This window comes from Dermochelys coriacea, chromosome 6 (assembly GCF_009764565.3).
Source record: "Dermochelys coriacea isolate rDerCor1 chromosome 6, rDerCor1.pri.v4, whole genome shotgun sequence".
NCBI lineage: Eukaryota > Metazoa > Chordata > Testudines > Dermochelyidae > Dermochelys > Dermochelys coriacea.
Genome location: NC_050073.1, coordinates 83,922,030 through 83,944,194, shown reverse-complemented (window position 1 = coordinate 83,944,194; position 22,165 = coordinate 83,922,030).

Below are 22,165 nucleotides of genomic sequence, written 5' to 3'. Positions count from 1 at the left end.
AGCTTCTCATAAAACATTCTAGTCTTCTTCCTGAATCATATCAATGAGATCCTTTTATCACCTAAATTCAGAGGCAGGTATTGATCCAGGATTGGAACAACGTTCTGTATTGTCTGGCCAACATTTAAGAAACAAGTGCTAGTTTATTTGCCTCTTCTCTACTCTGCTGGTGTCATTGCTTCTTCCCAATACCTCCTAACTTAATTTTCAATCACTCATTAAGTCAGAGCAACTGGCTTTCCACTGATATATATGTCAGTGTTTTAAAGCAAAGTGTGTGTGGGTGGTGGTGGTGGTGAAGAGATGCTTCAGTCCTTTACATACATAGACCTATATTTAGGTGACAAAGATCCTTTTCAGTAATGCCTCCAATATCCTCTATCCAATTTGATAGAACTTCTTGAATACTTATGCATAAGTGCGCATGGAATTATTCTACTGGAAACTTTGGTTTTTATAAGGCCTATACATCACAATGACTATGGCATGCATGTAAAACCGAAAAATGCTGACATTTCTGTCTTTCTTTATCAATATGAAGCTGAAAACTCTTATTTTTTCCCCTGTTGTTACTTACAATCACAGGGATCATTTTTCTGAAGCAATAACATGCAATACCTCTCTCATATCATTTCCTTGATAAAGCATATTACATAGGAAAATTGTTTTTGAGATATTTCTGCTGAATGATCAAATACAAAATGAAGTAAAATGACAGCATTATAACCACAAAATGACTAGTAAAATATCTTGGAAAAAAGGTAAGGGCAATCCTCAATGAATTAAGTGCACCAGACAAAACTGAATATGATACTGAACCAGAAGGATATGCCACTACTTATGTATTTTCACTTTTCTTAAGTTAAATGAGGCAGAATGTTTACAGTGACAATTTCCCTATCTATCTGAGCAAAGGCAAAGCTTCTTAGTAAATCTGGCTTTCTGTCTACTTGGAGAAAATAAGAATGAAGAAGCTGGAAAATAAAATCAAAATGAGACTCATATATTTTAAAGTCAGAAGGGACCATTATGATCATTTGGTGATGATTACCATCTTCTCTTATACTAAGTAAATCTGAAAAGCAAAATCACTTTGATACTTCCAATAAGTAAATCTCTGGATCTATAATTTATCAATGGAGATAGAAAATATCCCAACATCTTTACCTCAGTTATAAGTTTTGCATCTAAGTGTTGGGATAACAGAAAATGAATGATTCATTTACAGGAGAATTCAAGAGGTTCCAATTTTTTCTAATTCAGTAAACATCCTGAAGCTGCAGAGACACTCCTGCAGTTGATTTTGAATGGTTTAGTCTAGTCTGCGGAAATCCTTTCGTGCAATTGCAATGGACTAAATCTTGAAATCCTAACTCATTCAAATTAAAACTCTCAGTGAACTCGTGAATGAGAAATTTCTTACTTGATAATTTTCTGTTAGCAGCTACTCTCCAAATTCAGTATGCATGGGCTAATGCCCACCTCCCGTGGAATTCAGAGGCAGTCCAACATTGTTGCTGGAGGCTCCAGGACTAGGCTCTGCCCTTCAGCTCAGGCCAGCAGAAGAGTTCTTCCACAGATGTAGAAACACTTCAGCAACCAATTATTAGCATTGATATAATGTATTAAACTTGATATAATGTATTAAATTAACCTTGAAACAATATATGTCTGTTTCTCTTTAGAGAAAATCTTTAATTTATAGTCTGTCCATTTACCAGATTACCGGGGGGGGGGGGGTTGAATTTAGAGAGAAGTTGCTAGCAGAACGAAAATTATCAGGTGAGAAATTTCTCGTTCTGTTGCACAGCTTCTCCCCTCATTCATTACTCATGGGTAAGGCTGAGATTTTGTCATGGAAGTCACAGAATTTGTGACTTCCAAAGATCTATGTGACATTTTTGCTTCAGACCCAGGGCGGCGGGGCTGAAACTGTTAACCGGTGGAGTCCCCCCGCAGCTCCCAGCCACGGCAGGCAGCAGGGGCTCCTGGTAGCTCTAAGCAACTGCCAGGGGAAGACCCCATAGCCCAAGCCACTGCTGCGGGCATCATGGGGACCCCCACAGCTCCAAACTGCTGCTGCGGTTGGCAGGGATCTCCGCAGTTCCAAGTCGTGGGTAGCGGGGGGACCTTCAGCTCCCAGCTGGTGTGGGCAACAGAGGGACCCCCATAGCCCTAAGCCTCCAGCATGGGTGTTGGGGGGATGCCGCAGCCCCAAGCTGCCGCAGTGAGCATCAGGAGGGACCCCTCAGCTCCCAGTCCCACGGGGCAAGGGAGGGACCCTGTATCTCCCAGTTGCCAAGGTCAGAACCCTCGGCTCAAAGCTGCTGCCACAGAAATGGGGGATCCCATGCTCTCAGCCACCATTGGTGGGGAGAACCTTGGAGCCCCAGAAGTGGTGGGTGCTGGACTCTCCTCCTTCCCCATTTTGTCAAAGTTATTTTTAATAAAAGTCAGAGACAGATAACGGGCTTTCATGAATTTTTGGTTATTGCTCATGACCTGTCCATGACTTTTACTAAAAATAACCATGACAAAATCTTAGTCTTACTCAAGGGAAGTAGCAAGCAGTGAATCCAAGAAGTAGGGAGGGAAAGGACAAACAGAATTTAATTATTATAGTAGGGTAATAGACAGGAACTGAAGTTCCCCCAGATGAAGCAAGAGCTTTATAAACTAAGGGGTTATGTGGGAACCAGCGCATAGCACGTTCCTAGCAAAGGATGTCTTTGCAGAGGAATGGAAGCTTAGTTGCAGATTTTCCTCAGATGATCCTCATACACTTCTCCCCCTGTGTTTCTAGAGAATAGTTTCCCGGATGCCTACCATGCCAACTGGCACAGGATTTATACATCTTGCCTACAGCAACCTTGATGCCCAAAGGACTTGACAACATGCAGAGAATGAGATGGTACAGGGTACAATTGGCATATGTACTCCATATGCTTGAGATACGTCTGTAGAGTTCTAGGAATGCCCATTTATGCCACAACCTTCTAAAGGTTAGAACAAAATGATGGGAGAACTATTTCCCAGGAATTGTGGAAAGAGGAACTTACCTTGAACAGAAAGGTTTCTGAAGCTATAAGAATAATCTTTTTCTCATGTCAATGGCAGTGTGGTTTTTGTAAGGTTATGGGAACTCATTCCAAAACTTGCCTTTCAGAGGTAACGGCGACTAGAAAGGCCAGTCACAGGCTTGTCTGATTTGTCATTGTGATAGAACTTAGCACCTGCTACTCAAATGAAGAATCCAATGTGTCCATCTACAAAATGCCCTTTCTCCCCCACACTTGAAATGGAAATTTGACCAGATCTGTTAAAACTCAACAAGCATAATTATTTATCTGGATACCAAATTGTACGACAGGTTAATGGAGAATCCATGTGCTGAAATACACTTCTCTTCGATGCCCAGGCTGTTAACTGTAGGTATTCCCAGTCTGACTGAAAGAGTCCTTGTGTCAGGAGCTCTAGTGTCTTCTGGTGTGGGGTCCTTGGCTGTCTAGCAAGTCCAAAGTGCTTTCTGGGCCAGTGGAGGACGAGGAGGAGAACCACAACTCTTCTTTTTCCTCTTTTCTGTATCCTTTATGGAACTATCTTGAAAAGGAGCAGATTCTTCTCTAACCAGAACATGATTTATACTGCCACAGAGAAGCTTTGATCTCTTGTTACTTCCTAGCTATGGAAGGGATTAAACACTCATGCCTCAATCATCAGCCAATCCCTAACAGGAAGTAGGAGGATACTTCCTCTGTGAGTATCATTATTGCCTACTATGTGGTTTCTTGAACCTTCTACTGAGGCAGCTGGTAGTGGTCATGGTTACAGACTAGATACCAGAATAGATGGAATCACTGTCCTGGAAAAGGGTTGTGGTTTGGGTTTTTGTTGTTGGTTGTGGTGGTTATGTATGATACATGTGTGGTACTTCTTCCCTTGGCTGTTTACAGAGGGGAGGTAGTACACTATTCATCCTGGCATGAAGCCCACACAACAGAGGAAGGGTACTGATACCCATACCTCAATAGTGGAAGTAGCTTGCTAGATGTCCCCGGGAGGCTGAAAGGCTGCCTGCCTGCCCCACCAAACTGCCCCAGTCACCTCCTGCACCCAAATTCCCTCCCAGAGCCCGCACCACAAATCCCTCCTTCACACCAACCACCTGCTCCAGACTCCCACACCCAAACTCCCTCCCAGAGCCTGTACCCCCCTCCTCCACCCCTTCCTGCACCCCAACTCCCTGCCCCAGGCTCCCTCCCACACTCCAAACCCCTTGGCCTCAGCCCTCAGCCCGCACCCCTCCTGCACCCTAACCCCCTTCTCCAGATTCAGCCTGGAGCCCTCTTCCACACCCAAGATCCCTCCCAGAGCCTGCACCCCAACCCCCTGCTCCAGGATCAGCCCAAAGCCCCCTGCCACACTCCGAACCCTTCGGCCCCAACCTTCAGGCCAGAGCCCACACCCCCGCCTGCACCCCAACCACCTGCCCCAGCCCAGTGAAAGTGAATGAGAGTGGGGGAGAGCAAGTGACCGAAGAAGGGGGGGCTGGAGTGAGCGGGGGACAGGGCCTCAGAGAAGGGGCAGGGCAGGGGGCGGGGCAAAGGAGTTTGGGTTTGTGCAATTAGACAGTTGGCAACCCTAATCAGACTGCATGCCTATACATGCTCAGGTCAGGATGGCAAAGGGGCAGTGTGCATGTGTAGCAGGGCCCACCCGCTCAAGTCCACAAACAGCTCAGAGATCTTTTTGCTGGTAAAACACCCAGTCCAGTTTATTTACAATATTAATTTCCACCACCCTTGTACTCTATACAGCTTCAATCCTACAGTTCTGGGGCTCCTGAGCAAACAGGGAAGAGTGAGCAAGCGACTGATAAGTGACCTTGCTCTCTCTCTCTCTCTCTCTCTCTAGCTATTTGCTTCCCACATTCTTCCTGTGTCTTTTGTACCATCTGCCTAATGGCTTAATTAGCTTCTTATTTCTCCTCAGCTCAGTCAGGCACAGCTCTTAATGAGATCTGCTCAGCCTCTGCTGTAACTAGAACTGCAATGACCAGAGTGCTGGCTCAGCTGCTGTTGTCCAATGCTCTGTCACAGAGCACTGTGAGAGGGGCTGTGTGTAGGAGAAAAGCCCCAGACACACCCCTTAGGGAGAGAGACAGAGGAGAAGGGGTTTAACCCCTCATTTTCACCACCACTTGTTCAGTAACAATACTAATCATTGCTGGGTGAAGGACACACTTGCTTTTGCCTTTTGTGGAGTTTCTGGAATTTGTAGGCCCTACCTCTGAGTATCATGAGACTCCCCTGGTTCACAATGGACAGAAGGGGAGCTGTGTAGGAGCCCTGCTTCTTTCCCCAGGGAGCTAGGACACACTTCAGTATCAGAGAGGAGATTCTGGATCCTTTCAGGGTTTTCCCCCTCCAGCCCAGATCTGATGTGGGACTTGCCTCCCGAACTAGACAGAGAGCTTCCTCCTCATCCTTGGGCCTTGTTTACACTACAAAATTACTCTGATTTTACAGAAGTCGATTTTTGGGAACAGATTGTATAAAGTAGAGTGCATGCGTCCACACTAAGCATATTAATTCGGCGGTGTGTGTCCACAGTACTGTGGCAAGCATTACATTCCGAGCAGCGCACTGTGGGTAGCTATCCCACAGTTCCCGCAGTCCCCGCTGCCCATTGGAATTCTGGGCTGAGCTCCCAATGATGGGGCAAAAATTTGTCATGGGTGGTTATGTGTAAATGTCATCAGTCAACCCTCCCTCGGTGAAAGCAACGATAGACAATCATTTTGCGCCCTTTTCCCTGGATTGCCCGAGTAGATGCCATAGCATGGCAAGCATGGAGCCCGTTCAGCTCACCGCAGCAGTTATGACTATTGTAAACACCTCGTAAATTATCGTGCAGTTTATGCAGAACCAGAACCTGAAAAACCAGGCAAGGAGGCAACAGCAGCGCAGTGATGAGGATATGGACACAGATTTCTCTAAAACCACAGTCCCTGGCAATTTGGAGATCATGGTGTTAATGGGGCAGGCTCATGCCATGGAACACCAATTCTGGGCCTGGGAAACAAGCACAGACTGGTGGGACCACATAGTGTTGCAGGTTTGGGATGATTCCCAGTAGCTCCAAAACTTTTGCATGCCTAAGGGCACTTTCATGGAACTTTGTGATTTGCTTTCCCCTGCCCTGAAGTGCAAGAATACCAAGATGAGAGCAGCCCTCACAGTTCACAAGTGAATGGCAATAGCCCAGCGGAAGCTTGCAACGCCAGGCAGCTACCTGTCAGTCGGTAATCAATTTGGAGTGGGCAAATCTACTGTGGAGGTTGCTGTGATGCAAATAGCCAACGCAATCATTGAGCTGCTGCTATCAAAGGTAGGGACTCTGGGAAATGTGCAGGTCATAGTAGATGACTTTGCTGCAATGGGATTCCCTAAGTGTGGTGGGGCTATAGACAGAATGCATATCCCTATCTTGGGAACGGACCACCAGGGCAGCCAGTACATAAACCGCAAGAGGTACTTTTCAATGGTGCTGCAAGCGCTGGTGGATCACAAAGGACGTTTCACTGTCAACATGGGGTGTCTGGGAAAGGTTCATGACGCTCGCGTCTTCAGGAACTCTGAGCTGTTTAAATGGCTGCAGGAAGGGATTTACTTCCCAGACCAGAAAATAACACTTGGGGATGTTGAAATGCCTATAGTTATCCTTGGGCTCATGAAGCCGTATACAGGCACCCTGGACAGTTGTAAGGAGCTGTTAAACTATAGGCTGAGCAAGTGCAGAATGGTGGTAGAGTGTGCATTTGGACATTTAAAGGGTTGCTGGTGCTGTTTACTGACTTACTCAGACCTCAGCGAAACCAGTATTCCCATTGTTATTGCTGCTTGCTGTGTGCTCCACAATCTCTGTGAGAGTAAGGGGGAGACGTTTATGGTGGGGTGGGAGGTTGAAGAAAATCGCCTGGCTGCTGAATATGTGCAGCCAGACACCAGGGCAGTTAGAAGAGTACAGCAGAAAGCGCTGCGCATCAGAGAAACTTTGAAAACCAGTTTCATGGCTGGCCAGGCTATGGTGTGACAGTTCTGTTTGTTTCTCCTTGATGAAAACCCACCCCCTTGGTTGACTCTAATTCCCTGTAAGCCACCCACCCTCCCCTCTTCAATCACAGTTTGCTTGCAAAGGGACGCATTATCGTTATTAAAATTACATTATTAAAGTCATTATCATTTAAAAAACATGTATTTTTTAATAATTGATTGTAAAAATAGGGAGATAACTCACAAGGTAGCCTTAATGGGGTGTGGGAGGAGGGTAGGAGGGAAGGGAAAGGCCACTTCAAAACTTGTTGAATGACAGCCTTCTGTTGCTTGGGCTGTCTACTGGGATGGAGTGGCCTCCCCCCCACTCCATGTTCTTGGGTGTCTGGGTGAGGCGGCTATGGAACTTGGGGAGGAGGGAGGGCGGTTAAACGGGCTGCAGCGGCAGTCTGTGATCCTGCCGCCATTCCTGAACCTCCACCAGACGCCGGAGCATGTCCATTTGATCCCACAGTAGCCCCAGCATTGCATCCTGCCTCCTCTGATCTTCCTGCTGCCACCTCTCATCTCAATCGTCCCTCCTGTCCTCACGTTCATTGGCCGCTTTCCTGTACTGTGCTTCTGTGTCCCTCCACACATTCTGCTGAGCTCTGTCAGTGCCAGACAACTGCATGAGCTCAGAACATTTCATCGCGCGTGCGTTTTTTTCGCCACCTTATCTGAGATAGCCTTTGGGACAGAGGAGGGAGGCTTGAAACATTTGCAGCTGCGGGAGGAAAAAAAGGGAATGAAGTATTTTAAAAGATACATTTTACAGAACAATGGCTATACTCTTTCACGGTGAACACCACTATTCACATTACATAGCACATGTGATTTCGGTACAAGGTCACATTTTGCATCTTATATTGAGTGCCTGTGGCTTTGGTGTTAGAGATCACATACGCAGAGTGGGGCAACAGAATTTGGCTTGCAGGCAGCCATGGTAAGCCATAGTCTTTTGGTTTCTGCAACCTTCATAACAGCAGCGCCCTCCTTTCCCATACCAAGTAAAACCTGTTGAGTTGGCCATTTAGTGCTTTGGTTTTCATGTTAACGTGCAGCAGCAGAAACCAAACTAACCCCCCCATCCAATTCTCTGGGATGATCGCTTTACCCCTCCTCCCACCACATGGCTGGTTTCAGGGAAGATCCCTGCTAGCCAAATGCGAACAGCTCAGCGCCAATGCCCCTCCCCCACCGATTGGCTAACTGTGGGGAGCATTTCTTTTCAGCCACAGGCAAACAGCTCAGTAGGAGCGGCCACCTCTGAATGTCCCTTTAATTAAATTCCCTATTTCAACCAGGTTACCATGAATGATATCACTCTCCTGAGGATAACACAGAGAGATAAAGAACAGTTGTTGCTTGAATGCTAGCAAACACCGGGACCATATGCTGCCAGGCTTTGTCATGCAATGATACCGGATTACTTGCTACTAGCATGGTATGGTAAAGTGTCCTACCATGGAGGACGGAATAAGGCTGCTCTCCCCAGAAACCTTCTGCAAAGGCTTTTAGAGTACCTCCAGGAGAGCTTCATGAAGATGTCCCTGGAGGATTTCCGCTCCATCCCCAGACACATTAACAGACATTTCCAGTAGCTTACTGGCCACGAATGCATCCCAAGTCCTCAGGGCAAATTAATCATTAAAAATGCTTGCTTTTCTAACATGTATTATATTTAAAAAGGTACACTCACCAGAGGTTCCTTCTCCGGCTTGGTTGGGTTGGGAGGATATTTCAGTCAGGGTGATAAAAAGATCCTGGCTGTCGGGGAGAACGGTGTGCTGTGTGCTCTCCTCAAGCTCGTCCTCCTCCTCCTCTTCATCTTCCCTGTCCGCAAAATCCTCAGGCATGGCGGAGACTACCCCATCATCGGAGTCCATGTACAGGGGTGGGGTAATGGTGGTGGCCCCCCTTAGAATTGCATGCAGCTCAGCGTAGAAGTGTCATGTCTGTTTGTTTGATTCTTTGGTTTTCTGGTACGTTTGTCTGAGTTCCTTAAGTTTTACGTGGCACTGTGTTGCGTCCCTGCTGTAGTCTCTGTCCCTCATGGCCTTGGAGATTTTTTGAAATGTTTTGGCATTTCGTCTTTTGGAACATAGTTCTGATAGTACAGATTCCTCTCTCCATACAGCGATCAGATCCAGTACCAGTACCAGTACCTCCCATTCAGTCCATGCTGGAGCTCTTTTTTGATTCTGGGACTGCATGGTTACCTGTGCTGATGAGCTCTGCATGGTCACCTGTCCTGATGAGCTCGCCTGACCAAACAGGAAATGAGATTCAAAAGTTCCTGGGGCATTTCCTGTCTACCTGGCCAGTGCATCCGAGTTCAGTGTGCTGTCCAGAGTGGTCACAATGGTGCACTGTGGGATAGCTCCCAGAGGCCAATACCGTCAAATTGCATCCACACTAACCCTAATTTGAAACGGTGATGTCGATTTCAGTGCTAATCCCCTCATTGGGGAGGAGCACAGAAATCGATTTTAAGAGCCTTTCATGTCGGAAAAAATGGCTTCATTGTGTGGACGGGTGCAGGGTTAATTCAATTTAACGCTGCTAAATTCGACAAACTCATAGTGTAGACCAGGCCTGTCCTCAGAAGCTACTGAGTGGGCTTTTCTCTGCTGGAGTCATGATTCCTTGGTAGGGTGGGGACCCAACAAACCAGTTGGACTCTGAGTCCCCTACCCTGGCAGTGCAACGGTCAGATGGCTGGCCACAGGCAGGGCATAATTCAACCTCTGTAGAGCCTGTAAGTGCTACCTCACAAAGGGAACAGTGCCTAGATTTACATCAGGTGTTTGCAGAACAGCTCTGCTGTGCCTGAGTGGGGACAGAGGAGCCCAGCACAGAGGCGCTACAACAGCAGATCCAGGTGGCTGAATCTGGGGAGGAAGATTATAAGTCGCAACTACATGAAAACAAATACAAATACAGGTTTTAAAACTAAATGGTAGGGAGAAACTGAACCACCAACTTGTTCCACTGTTGGAGGCAGAAAATCTGGTGGCGTGAGCTGAAGAACAGAATTCTAGTCCTGGAGTCTCCAGTAACAACACTGGACCACCTCCAGGTTCCATGGGTGAGGGGCCTTAGATCTTGAATAATGAATGAGGAGAGAAGTTGTGCAACAGAAATCCTTACTCAGCTGTTACCCAGGCAACATGCACATTGACTCAGACTCAGACTTTAAGGTCAGAAGGGACCATTATGATCATCTAGTCTGACCTCCTGCGCAATGCAGGCCACAGAATCTCGCCCACTCACTCCTGCAATAAACTTCTCATCTATGTCTGAGCTATTGAAGTCCTCAAATCATGGTTTAAAGACTTCAAGGTGCAGAGAATCCTCCAGCAAGTGACCCGTGCCCCATGCTGCAGAAGAAGGCGAAAACCCCCCCAGGGCCTCTTCCAATTTGCCCTGGAGGAAAATTCTTTCCCGACCCCAAATATGGCAATCAGCGGAACCCTGAGCATGTGGGCAAGATTCACCAGCCAGATACCCAGGAAAGAATTCTCTGTAGTAACTCAGATCCCACCCCATCTAACATCCCATCACAGGCCATTGGGCCTAATTACCATGAATAGTCAACAATCAACTAATTGCCAAAATCAGGTTATCTCATCATACCATCTCCTCCATAAACTTATCGAGCTTAATCTTGAAGCCAGATAGGTCTTTTGCCCCCACTGCTTCCCTTGGAAGGCTGTTCCAGAACTTCACTCCTCTGATGGTTAGACACCTTTGTCTAATTTCAAGTCTAAACTTCCTGATGGCCAGTTTATATCCATTTGTTCTTGTGTCCACATTGGTAATGAGCTTAAATAATTCTTCTCCCTCCCTGGTATTTATCCCTCTGATATATTTATAGATAGCAATCATATCTCCCCTCAGCCTTCTTTTGGTTATGTTAAACAAGCCAAGCTCCTTGAGTCTCCTTTCATAAAACAGGTTTTTCATTCCTTGGATCATCCTAGTATGTAAAATGCTAACATCCCTAGTAAAATGAGGGAGATTTGAAATTTCTTATTGAAACACACTGCTAAATCTTTCATAACAAAATGGCAAGACTTTCAAAAGTACCTTAAAATTAAACCCATTGAGAGAGTTTTTCTTCTCCAGATGAGTAAGACTTGGCAGGTCTAGAGGCAGGAGGGGATCATGTGGAGTTTGGCATTAGGTGTCTACAAAAAAAGATAATTACATGTACTGACAATAATAACAGTTAAATTTATTTGGGATTATTTGAAAAGTGTTTTCATTAATTAGTGATTTTATTAAATGCTGCATGAAGGGTGCATATGTCAGATCTATACTCCAAGGTCACATGAGTTCAAGTTTTTCCATCCACAGTTAGTTAGGAGGAACAGAAGATGGTTTTCAAAGGGCCATGTGACATTGACCATTAAGCACATATCCCAAGGAACTCAAAAGAAGATTAAAAAACTAGGAAGGCATGACAAAGACTCTTTTGCTCAATGCTGCCTCCTCTTAGATGAACTCCTAAACTGGAAACAGATAGCTGCATGTGGTACTGAATGTGGTAGACACTGACAAATTAAAAATGACATTAGGTGATGTGGATGTTTCTTGAAAGAATTGAAAGTAGGGATGTTCAAAATTTTTCCTTTGAAAACTCCTTTTTCCTTTGGAAACTCTTTGACAGAAAAATTGGGTCTTTGACTAAACATTTTTTCAGATAAAGTGTCTATGTTGCACAGAAATTTTTCATCCAAAACCTGAACATTTTGATTCAAAATGGTGCTGCATGCCTTGGGTTCCCATTCTCCTCAATGGGCAGGGTTGTCTGGCTGGACTGCATCTCTCATGATGGGATATTAGATGGATGGGATCTGAGTTACCCAGGAAAGAATTTTCTGTAGTATCTGGCTGGCGAATCTTGCCCATATGCTCAGGGTTTAGCTGATTGCCATATTTGGGGTCGGGAAGGAATTTTCCTCCAGGGCAGATTGGAGAGGCCCTGGTGGTTTTTCGCCTTCCTCTGTAGCATGGGGCATGGTTGACTTGAGGGAGGCTTCTCTGCTCCTTGAAGTCTTTAAACCATGATTTAAGGACTTCAATAGCTCAGACATAGGTGAGGTTTTTCGTAGGAGTGGGTGGGTGAGATTCTGTGGCCTGCGCTGTGCAGGAGGTCGGACTAGATGATCAGAATGGTCCCTTCTGACCTTAGTATCTATGAATCTATGAATCTAGTAGACCTTCTCTGTACCTGCTCCAGTTTGAATTCATCCTTTTTAAACATGGGAGACCAGAACTGCACACAGTATTCCAGGTGAGGTCTCACCAGTGCCTTGTATAATGGTACTAACACCTCCTTATCTCTACGGGAAATACCTCACCTGATGCATCCCAAGACTGCATTAGCTTTTTTTACGGCCATATCACATTGGCGGCTCATAGTCATCCTGTGGTCAACCAATACTCCAAGGTCCTTCTCCTCCTCTGTTACTTCCAATTGATGCGTCCCCAGCTTATAACTAAAATTCTTGTTATTAATCCCTAAATGCATGATCTTACACTTCTCACTGTTAAATTTCATCCTATTACTATTACTCCAGTTTACAAGGTCATCCAGATCTTCCTGTATGATATCCCGGTCCTTCTCTGAATTGGCAATACCTCCCAGCTTCGTGTCATCCGCAAACTTTATTTGCACACTCCCACTTTTTGTGCTGAGGTCAATAATAAAAAGATTAAATAAGATTGGTCCCAAAACCGATCCCTGAGGAACTCCACGGGTAACCTCCCTCCAGCCTGACAGTTCACCTTTCAGTATGCCCCGTTGTAGTCTCTCCTTTAACGAATTCCTTATCCACCTTTCAATTTTCATATTGATCCCCATCTTTTCCAATTTAACTAATAATTCCCCATGTGGCACCGTATCAAACGCCTTACTGAAATTTAGGGAAATTAGATCCACTGCATTTCCTTTGTCTAAAAAATCTATTACTTTCTCAAAGAAGATCAGGTTGGTTTGGCATGATCTATCTTTTGTAAAACCATGTTGTATTTTGTCCCATTTACCATTGACCTCAATGTCCTTAACTACTTTCTCCTTCACAATTTTTTCCAAGACCTTGCATACTACAGATGTCAAACTAACAGGCCTGTAGTTACCCGGATCACTTTTTCCCCCTTTCTTAAAAATAGGAACTATGTTAGCAATTCTCCAGTCATATGGTACAACCCCTGAGTTTACAGATTCATTAAAAATTCTTGCTAATGGGCTTGCAATTTCATGTGCCAGTTCATTTAATATTCTTGGATGAAGAGTATCTGGGCCCCCTGATTTTGTCCCATTAAGCTGTTCGAGTTTCACTTCTACCTCGGATATGGTAATATCTATCTCCATATCCTCATTCCCATTTGTCATACTACCATTATCCCCAAGATCCTCATTAGCGTCATTAAAGACTGAGGCAAAGTATTTGTTTAGATATAGGGCCATCCTAGATTATCCTTAACCTCCACTCCATCCTCAGTGTTTAGCGGTCCCACTTCTTCTTTCTTTGTTTTCTTCTTATTTATATGGCTATAGAACCTTTTACTATTGGTTTTAATTCCCTTTGCAAGGTCCAACTCTACTTGACTTTTAGCCTCTCTCACTTTATCCCTACATGTTCTGACCTCAATGAAGGTAGCTTTCCCTTGCTGATCCCTCCCATCTTCCACTCCCTCTATGCTTTCTGCTTTTTCTTAATCACCTCTCTGAGATGCTTGCTCATCCAGCTTTGTCTACAACTCCTGCCTTTGAATTTTTTCCCCTTTCTTGGGATGCAGGCTTCCGATAGCTTCTGCAGCTTTGACTTGAAGTAACCCAGGCCTCCTCTGCTTTTAGATTCATAAATTCTTCAGTCCAATCCACTTCCCTACCTAATTTCCTTAATTTTTTAAAGTCAGCCCTTTTGAAATAAAAAAACCCTACTTGCAGATTTGTTTTTGTTTATCCTTCCATTCAGTTTGAACTGAATTAGCTCATGATCACTCGAACCAAGGTTGTCCCCTACAACAATTTCTTCTATGAGGTCCTCACTACTCACCAAAACCAAATCTAAAATGGCATCCCCTCTTGTTGGTTCAGCAACTACTTGATGAAGGAATCCATCAGCTATTGCATCAAGGAAAATCTGAGCCCTATTATTATTACTAGGGGTGGTCCTCCAGTCTATATCTGGGAAGTTAAAGTCTCCCATGATCATGCAGTTTCTATTAGTATTTACTTCAGTAAAAACATTAAAGAGGAATCTATCCATATCCAAATTAGATCCCAGTGGTCTATAGCACACCCCAAGCACTATCACAGGGGAGGCTCTAGTAGTTTTCTTCCCCAATGTGATTTTTGCCCAGACAGATTCTGTCTTATCCATTCCGGTGCTTCTTATTTCTTTACATTCTACCTCATCATTGATATACAATGCTACTCCACCTTTATTTCTGCCTTTCCTAAACAGCACATACCCTTCAATACCTCTAGTCCAGTCATGACTACTATTCTACCATGTTTCTGTTATCCCTATAATATCTGGTTTCACTTCCTGCACCAGTAGCTCTTATTCCTCCATTTTGTTACCCAGGCTCCTCGCATTGGTGTACAAACATCTTAATTTTTGCTGTTTGGACTCGCTCACATTCTTTACTCGATTAGGCATGGACATTCTACCGCAAGTATGACCTATTAGACTGGTATCCACACTGCCCTTCCTCCTTATGTCCATTCTCCTACCCACAGTGTATCCTTTATTACTTTGTTTTCTTCCCTCTCAATGATAAAATCTGGCGTGGAGATTACCTGGACATCTCCTAACCATCTCCCCCAAATTCCTAGTTTAGAGCTCTCTTAATCAGTTGTGCCAGCCTCCATCGTAGAAGTCTATTTCCTTCCCTACTCCAATGAAGTCAATCCCGAGAGAACAGTCCCCTGTCTATGAATGCCTACCAGTGGCCATACATCCCAAAGCCCTCCTTATAGCACCACTGCCTGACCCATATGTTGATAGTCATAATTTTGTCACACTTTGGTGCCCTTCTCTTGGAACAGGCAGAATCCCACCTGAGCCTCAATTTTCTTAAGTGTCTTCCCCAGCCTGGCATAGTCTCCCTTGATATGTTCCAGTGAGAATCTATTGGTATCATTCGTTCCCACATGAGGGACGAGCAGTGGATTCTTTCCCGCTCCTTTTAGGATCCTCTTCAACCTCAGGTCCACGTCCCATATCTTAGCATCCGGTAGACAGCACACTCTTTTATTCTCTGGATCAGCTCTGGTTGCAGGCCTGTCTATTCTTTTCAGTAGGGAGTCTCTGATCACGTAGACCTGGTGTTTCCTGGTGATGGTGCGATTCTCTGTCTATTCCCTGTTCCCTCTGACTGCAAGTCCTTTCCATTCCTATGCTCCCTTGTAATCCTCTTCAACCCATCCTGTATCCTCTTGGGGCTCATATTTGGTGTTGTCTCCATTGACTCTTCCCCTTTTCCTGTAGGACTAGCTGCTCTTTTTTTCTTCCTTGCCCTTCCACCTTCAGTGATCACCTGCTGATCCCCTTCTTCATTTTCTAACTCTGCAAACCTGTTCTTGAGCTCTATTTCTCCTTCACTTGTCTTTTCCTCTGCCTGGTTCTTTTAGTCACATGCTTCCACTGTCCATTTTCTTCACCCAGCAGTCTCCCCTCAGAGTTCTTCAGTCCTGCTTCCATCTGCAAGTCTGAGCTTTTCTCTTCAGCTGCCTTGTGTCTTTGCTCCAGAATCTGTTCGAACCCCCTTCTAAACTCAACCAGACTTTCCACCTCCATCTCCAATCCTCGGATCTTTTCTTCCAACAGCTCTATCAGGCGGCACTTCAAGCAGACGAAACGCTTTCCAGGTACCCCCTCCAGGATCATGTACATACCATAGCTTCCACATCCAGTCATCTTCATTGTGTCTTCCACTACTTGGGTCACTACCACTGCTGCCTCTGTATCTGTCACAGCCTTCCCACCTAAATCCTGTTAGTCTGGGAAACAAACACACCAAAACACCACCCCACACAGCAAAAACAAACCCCAAACGAGCACTGCAATACAAACTCCCACTGAAACTCCCCTGTTTACAGCTCTGTTTGCTGGCTCCTGTGCCGCTGCAGCCCAAGCAAGAAATTCCGAGTAAGAATTTCAGGATTTGTCTCCAATTATTCAACCTCCCACACATCTCTACCAGGTCTTCCTGTATGTAGAAAATTTATTTTTCCCCATGTCAAACTACATATAAGGCTAGACTGTGGTATTTAGCCACAGCCCAGAGTAGAGGGCAGTGCAGAGCTGCACTGTCCCAGAGAGATCTCTATGATGGATTGTATTTCAGAAGCTGCAATACGTCCTGTGTGCTGAAGAGATTCAGGGGCAGCACCCTCACTGAACCTTTCCTTTGAATGGAAAAGCTGGGATTTTTCCTGGTCCTTGCATGAGGAAGCAATCACAATGGGTCAGAAGGTGCCTTGCATCTATCCACCCCCACCATACAGCTATACAAGGGTCAGGTACAATCTGATCACATCATTATGGGATTCTATATGATCCAGCCAAGTGCTTGAGCAACAAGGAATGGTCAGACTTGCAGTATTCCATAGAGTAAATGCAATGTTTTTGCTTCTGAACACCACTAAGGGAGGACTCAGCAGTCTGTAAGACCTGTCTAGACTAGGAAAATAGGTCATATTTTAAAATGTTAGCTAATATAGTTTAACTACCATGTTTTTAAATACTGTGGACAACTCTATCTACACTAGTATTTAAAAACCTGGTAGTTGAAATGGGTTCGTGCAGATATTTTTAAATACAATCTATTTCCTTGTCAAAACATACCCAGTGTGTGTGTTGGCCCAACAAGGAAAAAAATGTAAAATAGCCAATGTAAAAAAAAAAAACAGTTGTGAAAAAAGTTAGCTACAAATACTGATTAAAAATGATACTTGTAATAATCACAGTGGTGGTGTGTGGAATCCAAATTATACCAGGTTAGGCAAAGTTCAGAATGGTATGAATCATTCATAGTTCCTTCCACCAAGAGGGCACAAATGCTACTGCATAGCCATAGCATACCAAAAATAACCTTAATTTATAAGTGGCAGCAATGGCTATTAGAGGTATCACAGACTTGGTCTCTGTTAATTTATTCAAAAGATTTGAAATTAGTTTTGTCATATAAACCTTTCCACTATTTTTAAAAAATTTCTAAAACAAATTATTTGAATCATAAAGAAAATCAAAATAAAAGCTGAAGAAAAAGAACCTGAGAGCTACCAGAAACTTGCCACTTGGCTTCAAATGAGTCCGTGAGCTTTGATTTATGTAGCTCAAGGTTTTAATGCTCTATACGGAGGTTCTCAAATGTCATTGCACTATGACCCCCTCCTGACAACAAAGATTACTACATGACCCCAGAATAGTTAATACTTTAAATAAAAAATGCTTAGAAACAGGACCGGCATTGAGGGTGGCAAGAAGGCAATTGCCCAGAGCCCCATGCCACAGGGGCCCTGTGAAGCTAAGTTGCTCAGGCTTCGGCTTTGGTCCCGCATAGCAGGGCTCGGGCTTCGGCTTTCTGCCCTGGGCCCCAGCAAGTCTAATGGTGGCCCTGCCCAGGCAACCCTATTAAAATGAATTCATGACCCACTTTGGGATCGCAAAACACAATTTAAGACTCGCTGCTCTATTATGAAAAATAAGATCATCAACTATTTCCTGTTTAATTTTAAAGGCAGTCAATATACTTCCTTAATTGTCAGTGATATGGCAGCGATGCATACAGAAAATAGAAATAGGAAGGCTAGCCCATACCCCTAGTACTGTGTGATAGATTAAATGTATTGAAATGAATCATTACTCAGCCAATTATAGAAGTGAAAATATTTCAGTATTCCAGTTTTGTGAAATCTACAGTATCTACCATAAAGGGTAGAACAAACTGAAAAACAGGACACTTAGCCAGCATTATTTAAAATAGCAGGAACCTGCCAATATTAAGCAAAGGGAAATTTGTCCAGTTAATCATAACTGACAGAGTTTGATTTAAGTGTTTTTAAATGTAAATCAAAGAGCTTATAAAATGTCCCTGGCTATATTCATTCCAAGGTGATGGCAAGATTAAATTAAAAAAAAATCTACTGTAGATAGTGCAAAGAAAGCATCCAAGGGAAAGGTTTGATTTCTGTTCATTTTGATTTAACTCTGATGTTGCAATTTCCACAAGGAGACTGTCACAATCTCATGACTCATAATTGAGCCATTCTTAGGGGTGTGGAAGGAGGAAAAGAGTAAGAAAGGACAAGGCCTTGATACCACAAGATTTAACAACCCACCAGCCAAAAAATTGGTGTTACAGTAACATGAAAAATGAAAAAAAAAACTTTGAATGTTTATTTGTACACCCCATTACCACTGTTAAATTGAGAATGTGTGTATATATGGTTAATTAGGTGCATAATAACCTTATTTGCATATGCAATCATTATAATTGTACACACCAATGGGGCACAAGTATACTCACACTTTTTGTAAACTCAGGCGGTGGGGGGGTGAGAAAAAGGACATTACTCTTCACAAATTTGGTCTCTATTATGACAAGCCCATCACTCAATATTCATCTTTTCATAAGGAAGCAAAGTAGGAGTGGGGAGACTATAGAGAAGGAAAAACAAACAAGAAAATGGGGCAAATCCCCCCTCCCCAAAGTGATCAGAACTGAGTATGCCTATCCTGGGCTGAGCAAACAACCAGTAATAAAAAAGCCACTGTCACTGAGTCTGAAAGTGAAACTTCTGAAGAGTAGAACTGGCCATAGAAAGCTATGTTACTATGATGCTGGGAAGTTAATTTATTTCCTAATAGCCACAAAAATTTGTCGTTTGTAATGTCAGTCTCAGGAGTTCTCTTTATTGAAGTTACAAACTCTAGAGAAACTGTTTGACTTTGTCATCTGTCAGAAACCTAAGAATTCTACACGCTATTGCAGAAATACTATAAATCTCTTATTTATTACTGCAGAGCTGGAGGCATGAATTGCTCCTTGAGCTTCCCCTTTTCTAATAAACTAGGCTGACAGCCACTTTTACCTCTCTGGCATATATTCTTTCTTAGATTTAAGAAAAAGCTTTTCCATCAAATAAAGGCCACTAATTAAAGCTCTAATGTAGTGGAAACCAATTTAAACTATCTATACAGGGTGATGTGTTGCTGACATCAAGTATTATGCTTCTAATATTCTAGTGCCTCTGTATTGTGAAGTTCCACAATACAAAACAAAAGGACACCATATTGGTACAGCTGAAACATAGTGGGAGAAATCTTTGCCCCACTGAAGTACATGGGAGTTTTACCATTTACTTCAATGGAGCTTGGATTTCACCCATTAAAAACAAACAGTTGTTCTTCGTGTGAACTGTATCTGCTGAAGATTACTGGAACAAAAGTCTAGCTAATATTTTATAGGTTCTACATTTAATTTCTAAATTTAACTCATACATAAAAATCCTTTTTTCCTTGCATTGGAATAAGCAACAGTTTCACCATTTGCTTTGTCACCGTCATAAAGCTTAAGGCCAGAAGGGACCACCAGATCATCAAGTCTGACCTCTTGTATATCACAGGCCACCAGCACCACTCAGCACCCACACACTAAACGTAGCAACCCAAAATTAGATCAAAATATTACAGCCCACAAAAGACTAAACTATTATGTGCCACAGGCAGAGAATGGGACAGACAGAGGTGCTCCAATGCCTGAGGCCTTTGCAAGGCAGTGAATTGATTAAGTGAGATATACCCCAATAATACCAGCAAGTGAGGAAGGCTGCAGAGGAATACATGCTGCAGAGGAAGGCAATAAACACCCAAACTCACTGCAGTCTGATCCAAGGGGAAATTTCTTCTTGACCTCACATATGGTGATTTGTTAGACCCTAAGCATGTGATCAAGAACCAGCCAGCCAACCACATAAGAGAGTGAATGCTCGGTGCCGTCTCAGAGCACTGGCCCACCCAGTCTGGTATCCCATTCCAGTCATGACTATCTCTGACACTTCAGAAGCAGCAAACCAAAAAAAGCCAACAACCCAGAATACACTGGGAAAAGGGGTGGAATCCCTTCCTGACCCCTACAGGTGAGTATCTGAAGTCCCAAAGCAAGAACTTTTAGGAACATAAGACAAAGTGGAAGGGACCGTAGGGCTGCCAAACCCTGCCCTCCACCATCAGGAGCAGATCAGCACAGTACGCAACAGCTGTCAGAAACAGAGCTTTGAAAGGAGAGAGGCGCAAGCATTCAGGGCAGCCAGCTAAGTTCAAAACAATGAGCAGAGTGGCCACTTGAGGAATTATGGGACACTTCCGGAGGCCAATTACAGCGTTGAAAGCAATTGATGTGTTTACACTGGCAATGCAGCACAAGAGCATCTGCGCTGTAAGCCTTACGACTCTCATCGAGGTGGTTTTTTTGCAATGCTGCAACTGAGGAGTTTCTGTGCACTAAGTGGCTTGGCAGCGTACACATCTCGGGAGTTACACCGCAGAAAGCTGCTTTACTGCAAAGAAACTTGCCAATGTAGACAATGCCTACTTTGCTGAATAGAGATGGACTTAAGCATATGCTTAAGTACTTTGGTGGACTGTGGCCTTAGCTATGATCTTTTCCACTTCTTCACCCCAATGAAAGTTTATTTTACAAAAACATTTTTCAAAAGCAGAATATCATGAGGTGAGAATTTTAGCAGTGGAACCTATTGTCACAACTGCAAAAAGTTAGAGAAGATAGCTATAAAACCAGTTTGCATCATTGTGCCATATTAGCTAAACACCGATTGTTTGGTCAAGGGAAAAAAACAAATAAAAAATCTTTATGCAGAAATAAGGGGGTGAATAGCATTGTATGAAATATTCAAAAAAAGGGAATGCCCTTCAGGCAAAGTAATTTTGATGTTTTTACTCTGATCTCAGCAATGAAAAATCTACTGGGAGTTGTCAGAAGTGAAAATAGAACTGTGAGACCCATTAAATAATCAATTCACATTATGTTAAATTATATTTTTTCTTATTATGAATGTGAATGTAAATTATTTCCTTGCCATTGAGTGATTTATTTTACATAGAGAAGACTATGTAATTATAATCATGAACTAGCATTTTATTATCAGCTTCACTGTGAAGACTCCTTTCTGAATTCATATTTCAGGAGGAAAATGGATATTACTTTAAGGCTAAGGGAGATGTTTTTAAAGACACAAATGGCAGGTAGGTGTCTAACTCCCATAGACTTTCAATGAGGGTCAGGTGCCTAATTGTGATTTGTGTCGTTGAAAATTCCCCCCATCTTGAGAAATTGTAGCAAGTTTTCTGTTCTCAACGAGTGCTAGCTTCTTTTCCCACCCACCTCAAAGTAATATCCGAGCACCTAGCTGTATAGAACACAGTGGTACATTACAACTAGATATGGACTAAACTTGTTAACTTCAATGTACGAGGTTGGGGATTGACATTTTTTTATTTCTGTTCATGTGGAGTTATACCCTAAGTTTCAAATCTGAATGAACATGATCAAAGCAACATTTAAATCTCATTCTTAAGGCTCAAACCCCAAGACTGTGATCTATTATTTAATTCACTTTGAAGAAAAGTACAAAATACATGCTGAGTGTTCATGTCAATTTTTTATTTTATGTTCTTAAATCCTTTTTCTTAATCTGCTTTTCACTGACATCAACCTTTTCCAACATGGGAGTGTAGGTAAGTGGACAAATTATCTGTGTTTCAGATTTCAATTTGGAATAATTAGGACACATTTATACTTTAGCCAATGATCCCCATCCTCCATTCAGATGGGGGGATGTTTGAGCCAATTGGCAGGGGACAGAAAAACTCCAGGTCCTAGGAAGAGGAGGAAGGGAGGGGCTGGCTTGGTTGCTCTGGGACTTTGCCCCACACCCTCCCTGCCCATAATGCACATGGACACTACTTGTGTAGAGTTTGGGGAGGGCAGGGAAGGACAGATTTCTCTGCTTCCTCCTGCCGCCC